At 34.9% G+C, this 8,776-nt stretch overlaps 1 protein-coding gene across 2 annotated transcripts in view; it reads left to right on the forward strand.

Moving 5' to 3' along the window:
• The first annotated feature begins 4,226 nt into the window (after positions 1–4,226).
• The window catches only part of LOC107728996 (lethal(3)malignant brain tumor-like protein 4), a 33,920-nt gene continuing 29,370 nt past the window's right edge, over positions 4,227–8,776 (forward strand). Inside the window, exon 1 of one of the 2 annotated variants that reach the window (XM_016539342.1) lies at positions 4,227–4,296. The gene's annotated coding sequence lies outside the window, so the exon portion shown is untranslated. The remainder of the gene's footprint in view (positions 4,297–8,776) is intronic. The other variant, XM_016539341.1, reaches the window with a different exon arrangement.

Raw genomic sequence — 8,776 nt, forward strand, 5'->3', positions numbered from 1 at the left:
TGTGTGTGTGTGAGAGTGAGTGTGTGTGTGTGTGTGTGTGTGAGAGAGTGTGTGTGTGTGTGTGTGTGGATCGTTTGCATTATTAATGAGATGATGTAAGCTGTGCCCGCATCTGTTGGCACAGAAAGACAGCAGTGAAATGACGTCTTCTTGGAGAAATGTGTTTACATTTGGAAGATGCTTTTATTCACAGCGATTCACACTGAGTTCAAGATAAACGTGTGATCAGTTCATATGGAAGCCTGTTTCTGCCACTGAATAAAGAATAAAAAAGGTAATTGCAACTTTTTATGTGTATATAGATGGAGATAATGGTTTACATGCAAAGTATCAAATCACAAAATCAAGAGTGTAACATTAATAAACGCTCTTCATGGACATTCATTAACAATTCATTACCAAAATCACTGTACTCTTAAAATGCAAATTCATTTATTATAAATATTGGTTATGAAATATAATATATGCATAAAATGTTTATTTATTTATTTCCAGAATTATAGAAAAAACTAATTGTGACTTTTTGTATCATAATTCATACTTTTTGTTCCATTTGTTTTTAAATAAATGCAGAATTCAGAGGAAAAAGTGTGAGATAAAAAGTCACAATGAGCTTTTTTATTTTATTTCGAGCAGTCAGAGCTGAGTGTGTTTCTGTGAGTTCAGCTGATATTAATAACACACCTGATTCATACAGTACCTGATGCTTTGAGTAGTAAAGTCACTGTCAAACACTGTAATTACTGAGAGACACTGCTCGTCTGATCCTCCTTCATCTGTGTGTGTGTGTGTCATAAATGAGAACAGAGATCAATTATAACACACACACATGTATGTAAATCTGTTGCAGTTAGAGCTGTAGGAATGTTTATGAGCATTATACGCACACACACACACACACACACACACACACACACATACTCACACACACTCACACACACACACACAATCTTTGACCTGGTTAACGAGACTTAACCAGCACAGCACTAGCTCTGAAGCGTCTCGGGCATGAGCTGACCTCTGACCTCTGACAGCATGACCCTGATTATTGACATGTTTGAATCTTTGTCCTGCATTGAACATCTGTTATCAGTCACTGTGCTGTTCATCATTATCATCATCAGAATGATTTTGCTGTGTTAAACTCTGATGTGTGTTTTGGGGAGCGGAGCTGCGCTGTAATATCAGACTGCTACATGATTTATGATAGATTACATTCAGATGAATGATTCATGAGCTGAATAAGATTCATTACGACCGGAGACTGAGAGAACGACTCTTTACTGCGCATTGAGATACTGATCGAATGAAGTCAGATGTGTTCTAACAGACAAACACAATAAATAAATGAATGAGCTGCTCTTACATTAGTGTTCATAACACAAACACATCATGATCAGATCAGTGACTCTACTGACCTCTGCTGGAGAACATCAGGAACTTCAGTTCTGAGACACTCCAAAAATAATAGAAAAGAATAGAATTTTTTATCTACATTTTAAATTTTATGTTACAATACTACACTCATTCTGGCAGATCATAAACGGAACAAATAAAATGGAAAAAAGTTTTCTTAAAGGTTTTGGAGTGACATAAATGATAAATCCAATTAGAACTCTCAGAAATAATCGAAATTTAAAAAAATTAAAAAAAAGATAAAAAATGGAAAATTATAACCAACTTTATATATTTATCATCAATAAGTCCAGTTTGTTTCAATCTCATACATTTTAACTATTCACATTTTTTTTACTTAAATTTAATTGTTGTCGCAATTTATGCTGGATTTATGCAATTTGAATAAATGCGTTGAAAATATTTGTATTTAAATAAAAATCAAACAGATGCAAATAGTTCATTAATAATTAATTAATTGATTGATTGATTGAGTGCAGAAACTGATCTGTTTAATTTATGTTTGACTGACAAATATGAATCACATTAAGTTTATGATGCGATTTCAATTTTTCCTTTCTCTTTGAAGTAGGGCTGTGCAATTAATCACGTGAGTGTCAAGCGCATCTCAGTAAAGCCGGTTCTGTGATTAGCAGTAAATCTCCATCACCTGCTTTCAGATGGAGCTGCATTTACTACACAGAGCCGGAGTTCACTGACAAGCTAGGCAATATCGCGTTCATAATCAAATGCGATTCATCTGTGATTATAAACGCGATATTGCCTAATTGTCAGTGAACTACGGCTCTTCTAACACGCCCCCACATGTCTACGTCACTATGTGGGAAGATTTGCATAACGCCGCCCAAATGTTCACGCAAAGAAAGAAGGCGTAACTTTTATTCTCGCTGCAGTATTGTTGCTGCCGACATGTCATGAGTTTTGAGCAGTGTAGAGTAGCACTTGTTTGTAATTTCTCCGATCACAAATGCAGACATGGTTTTATGTTTACGCGGCGCCAGTTTGTTTCAATCTCATACATTTTAACTATTCACATTTTTTTTACTTAAATTTAATTGTTGTCGCAATTTATGCTGGATTTATGCAATTTGAATAAATGCGTTGAAAATATTTGTATTTAAATAAAAATCAAACAGATGCAAATAGTTCATTAATAATTAATTAATTGATTGATTGATTGAGTGCAGAAACTGATCTGTTTAATTTATGTTTGACTGACAAATATGAATCACATTAAGTTTATGATGCGATTTCAATTTTTCCTTTCTCTTTGAAGTAGGGCTGTGCAATTAATCACGTGAGTGTCAATCGCGTTCATAATCGAATGCGATTCATCTGTGATTATAAACGCGATATTGCCTAATTGTCAGTGAACTACGGCTCTTCTAACACGCCCCCACATGTCTACGTCACTATGTGGGAAGATTTGCATAACGCCGCCCAAATGTTCACGCAAAGAAAGAAGGTGTAACTTTTATTCTCGCTGTAGTATTGTTGCCGCCGACATGTCGTGAAGGCGCTGAGCAGTGTAGAGTAGCACTTGTTGTTTGTCATTTCTCCGATCACAAATGCAGACAGGGTTTTATGTTTACGCGGCACGATGCAATGCAACGCAACGCGTAAAAAGACAGTATAAGTCATTATAATCAGTAATTATGTCCCCACTGGATGCAACAAATGCCTCGTTTGTCCACGCATGTCTACGTCACGATGTGGGAAGATTTGCATAACGCCGCCCAAATGTTCACGCAAAGAAAGAAGGCGTAACTTTTATTCTCGCTGCAGTATTGTTGCTGCCGACATGTCATGAGTTTTGAGCAGTGTAGAGTAGCACTTGTTTGTAATTTCTCCGATCACAAATGCAGACATGGTTTTATGTTTACGCGGCGCAACGTGTAAAAAGACAAAGTCATTATAATCAGTAATTATGTCCCCACTGGATGCAACAAATGCCTCGTTTGTAATGGGTTTTAATGTTTATGTCTCGTCGCGCCGGCCGGACACGGCATCAACAGTATGTGAGGGGCGTAACATTTCCGTCTCACGCTTGAGGTATTCGGCCAATCATAACGCACTGGATAGCTGGCCAATCACAGCACTCCTCGCTTTTTAGACCGCTTTGTAAAAATCGACGCGTTTCAGCAAGGCGGGGCATAGAGGAGAAACAATAATGTACAGTATGTGGAAAATAATGTGTTTTTTTAACCTTAAACCGCATAAACACATTTCATTACACCAAATACACAAAATAATGTTATTTTTAGCAGCATCATATGACCCCTTTAAAACTGTGTAATCCAAATGAATGCAAATGCAATTCAGGTGAGCAAAAATATGCAATTCAGATGTGAAATATGCAATATATGCAAAAATATATAATGTAAAAATATATGCAAAAACATGCAATTCAGATGTGCATTTATGATAAAAAATTATATATTTCATGTTAATGTATCACACTTGTGCATTTATAGTACCTTCAGTTGTTTAAAATGTTTCTTCATTTTGCTATTATAATCATTAATTATTATTATTTATTAATAATATAATTAATAATGATAAAAATTATAATTATAAATAAGTATTATAATACATTTTTATATATTATTGTTATAATTGTTATAAGTTAATAATTAATAAATTGCATAATTTCTGAGAGAAAACATGTAGTTTGTGGCAAATATTTGCTACTGTGACGTGATTTGATGAGTTGAGAATATTCTAGAGATGCTGCGTGTTGTTGATGAGTTGTTGTTGTTGTTTGCTCTGGTCACGTGATCTCGCTCCTCCAGTAGAGGGCTTGTGTGCTGCGCATGCGCACTGCTCAGTGCTGTCAGTCCCCTCACCGCGTCTGGCGGATCTCTCGGGCTCTCAGTGCGGGTAAGAAATCATCAGCTATGAGGCAGAATCTGCGCTTTTGTGTTTAATCTGCTCCACAGGTGTGAGATTGTGTCGTGAGGAGTGTGATGTGTGTGTGATTTCCCTACAGCCGCAGTTGTGTGTGTTTGTGTGTTAACGCTGCTCGGCTAATGTGTGTGTTTCTGCCGTTTAAAGCCAGTGGAGATGAAGATGAAGCTCGTGTGTGTGTTTGAAGTGTAACAGTGTATGTTTGATGTGTGACGCGTTACAATGTTTCTCCGTCAGCCGCTGACGCGTCGTGAATGTTACATTGTTTCTCCCGCTCCGCTGTCGTGTTCTTCTCCTCTCGTTCTGTCTGTCTGTCTGTCATCACATGTGTGTGTTTGTGCTGAAGTCGCCATTTTCCTGCGCTCGTCATGGATGTTGTGTGTGTTTCGCATTGTGAGTTCGTGATCCCGAGACTCTTTCTTCTTCAGTCTTCTCGTGTGAATCATTCGGAGCTGCTGCACCTGTTGAATTTCACTTTTACTTCAGATTTCATGGACATCACTGTGTGTACAGTATTAAAATGGGTTACTGTAGAAAAATGCCGTGTTTACTTCCAGTTTTCTGTTTTTCTGCTGGAGTCTTTGCTTTCTGAATCAATGCTTTTGTTGCTTTCAGTAGCAAATCCTCAGAAAGGGTTATGATCAGATAACGTGTTCATCCTGACTAAAGTGTAGTGGGAGTTGTTTTATTTAGTTAACCCGTTTAATCCCTAATTTTCCCAGATATGAAAATATCCAAATAATGTGTCATTACTAGTAACCCTTTGAAATAATAAATTTTTTTTTTTTTGGAAAAGTGTGTGAAAAACTGTGGGATAATGTACTGAATTAACATATTTCTGCAGTCATCAAAATTGTTATATATCTTAGCCCAGCTGTTTTAAACAGTTTTTAGGGTTACTGTTATGCATAAAAAAAAAACTATACAACATTGATAGGAATACTGAGATAACCATGAACATATTTCAAAACTGTTACTTTTTTGTAACATATATCATCAAATTTTTATATTAGTGCTACCAGTATTATAACATCAATATTGTAACTTATTTGTAACATTTGAATTTTTTATTTAGTCCAATAGGCCTATTTTGTCATTGCAACATTTTAGTGCAATTTTCACTAACAACTGCAATTGGATTTATATTGTAATATCTAAATTATCCCAGCGGTCACTATTGTGACTCATACTCATTCTATGACCACACTCAACAAAACTGAATATATGTGAATTCATATATTAATACTAGACACCTTAAAGATAATGTGTACCAAAAATCTTTATGTTGACATACTTTACCAGCCTTTAGTTTTGGAGCTTTGATGCAGCATCATCTTCTCAAGGTGCAAACAGGAAGTAAACTGCTTTGATCATGTGACAGTTTGCACTAAACGTGACACTGCACATATTTCATTGAGACCCTTTATTTGTTCCATATTTGTAGGAAATGCACTAAAACATCAGTCAGTAATGTTATTAGAGCTTTATAAATGAAAACCGTCTTTACAGTCACTATTGTGAGCGCTGGGATTAAATGGGTTAATCATGTAGTTTTGTTTGTTTGTAGGGCATCAAAACCTCTTCATGTTTCATGTCAACTCATTTGATATGATACAAGTGACGAATTTGTGCTGGAATGGATTCCATTCAGAAATGGATAAATTATTAATTTTGCCATCATTACAATAAACTAGGGGTGTGCAATATATATCGTAATTGTTGTTTTAGCGATGTGTGACGTTATCGAGTAGGCTATATCGCAAAAACCAAACAAAACACACCTACGGAGTGCGCGCATACAAGTCTAGTAGGTTAGACCAGTGTGCGTGTGTTCTTTCACTGCATGATTCAGTCTATTCAAATGCATTTAAAATGATCACAAAATTCAAGATATGGGGGCAGAAAATGTATATAGTTATATCTTTTCATGTAGTTAATCGGTATCGCAGGAAGAGTGCCAGTTTTTCACTTCCAAAAAACAGCATGATTACAAACGTGATATTAATTTAATTCAACAGTTCAATAAACAAGAAGTTAATATTAAGCGACTTGCGTTTTAGACACCATATTGGCTGTTTTTGCGCTATTTCGACAACAAAAATAACTCCAAACACAGTCACAGCGCTGTTTTGCGTCTCTGAGCAACATGACGGTGTTTCGTTCCTGAATGAATCAACCGTTTAAATGATTCGGTTCAATCGCAATGACTCGCTTATTAACAGTGACTTGCTGCCACCTGCTGGCGGTTTTAATTTCACATCAGACTGTTACTGAAAACTGTGCTTTATGCTGGACAGTATTTATTTATCGCGAGTTGTTCAAATCGCGGTAATCTAATACGGTTTTAATGATAATTAAAAGATGAAACGGTAATACTAACCGTGGGGAATTTTGTCATGATTTATCATCAAACCGGTAATCGTTACATCCCTACTCCGAATTGCTGCTATTTGAAAGTGAAAGTAAAATGCACTCGCCGCTTTTACAAGCTATTTAAAAGGAAGAAAAGCGAGGGAAAAAAGGGAACGCCCCCGCGGTGATACCGGTATTACCGGTGTTGTCACACGTCGATTAACCTTTGGGAAAATTCCCTCACCGTCACAACCCTAAAACACGCCCCACATGTCTACGTCACTGTGTGGGAAGATTTGCATAACACCGCCCAAATGTTCACGCAAAGAAAGAAGGCGTAACCTTTTTAAGTTTCCTCTGCATTGCAAAAGTGAATTTTGTTGATACTGATTTAATTTGCCTGGTAACAGCCCAAAAATGTCTTCTTATTCTAATTGACTGATTAAAAGTAAGAATTTGACTCAAAAGATGATGCACACTCTTAGAAAAAATGGCTTTATAAAGGGAAAAATACCCATAAAATCTATTTAAGCTTATTGGAAAAGATTAATTTCTGCTGTGAACTGACCAACAACACACAGAATATGAAGAATATCAAAAACTTTAGGAGTCAGCTGTCCTTAAGATACCAGCACAATAACACGCTCGGCAAAATATCGGCTGATTATTGTTAGCGATAAAATCCCAGAAAATATTGAGATATTTTTTGTCAATATCGCACACCCCTACTATAAACAATTATATAATTACTGTTGTATAACTATTATATAGGCTATAATATGATTAAATAAGAATTATGTAATCAGAACTGACCTTTTGTGTAGTTGACAACAATGTTATTTTAGTATAATTGAGATACTATTATAGTTTGTATTAATTTTTTTTTTATCATTTTTTATATTTTCTGTTTTTTATTTTAGTTTTTTTGTAATTTTTCTCAGTTTTTTTTTAAATATGTCTATATAGTTTTCATTAACTTTATTTTAGTTTTAGATATTTTATCAAGTTAAACTAAATGAAAATGAGAAATGTTGAATAGATTAAATGAAAAAGGTCTTACTTTATATTGAAATAGTATAATTGAGATACTATTATAGTTTTTATTAATATTTTTTTTAATCATTTTTTATATTTTCTGTTTTTTATTTTAGTTTTTTTGTAATTTTGTTGTGTTTTTGTAATTTTTCTCAGTTTTTTTTTAAATATGTCTATATAGTTTTCATTAACTTTATTTTAGTTTTAGATATTTTATCAAGTTAAACTAAATGAAAATGAGAAATGTTGAATAGATTAAATGAAAAAGGTCTTACTTTATATTGAAATAAAATAAACATTAAAGTAACAACTTTTTAATGGTTTTAGTTATAGTTTCAGTTTTAGTTAATTATAATAAACCTGATTGACATCACAGTCAACACGGTGCTTTAAAAAAGATTTAAGGTTAAATGTTTATGAATGTAAAAGTTTAATTGTGTTTTTTTATATTTTGTAACAACGTTTTTTTAATATTTTAAACCCCTTTGAGCTTCAGATTCTACAGTGTGACAAATTAAATCATAAAAGTACAAAACTTTTGCATAATTGCTCAGTTCATATGCGCTCTAAAAGTTGAGTGTATAATAATAAATAAAGGATGATAAATGCTTTATGCAGTAGTTTCAGATGAAGTGCTTCATGTTCGCTTCTGTCATCAAGCATCAGTTTGTATAGAGGGATTCTTTTAAAGCGGATGTCATGTAGTTACAGGAATAGAAAGCTAGTGTAAGTGCATTAAAACAGCAGCATTGGCAGCTCGGAGGAAGCGCAGCGTCTGTGTGAACGGGTTGATTTAGTTAACTGGCATGTAATGGTTGTTTATGTAGATCAGAAGCGTCTTGTTGCTGGATTTTTACGTGCGCTTGGCTCATAACGGCAGATAATGCTGCTCCTCTCTCTTGTTTATTTGGATTTCTGTGCCAGAAAGTTGTTGAAATGTTTCCTGTTGAATGAATGCCACGCATCACTTCCTGCTCAGTGTGTGTGTGTGTGTGAGAGAGAGAGAGAGAGAGAGTGTGTGAGCGGGAGTGAGCATGTCTTCGCGACACACAGAGTCTCCATATAT

This window comes from Sinocyclocheilus rhinocerous, unplaced genomic scaffold (genome assembly GCF_001515625.1).
Source record: "Sinocyclocheilus rhinocerous isolate Xijiao unplaced genomic scaffold, SAMN03320098_v1.1 scaffold37, whole genome shotgun sequence".
In the NCBI taxonomy this organism is placed as follows: domain Eukaryota; kingdom Metazoa; phylum Chordata; class Actinopteri; order Cypriniformes; family Cyprinidae; genus Sinocyclocheilus; species Sinocyclocheilus rhinocerous.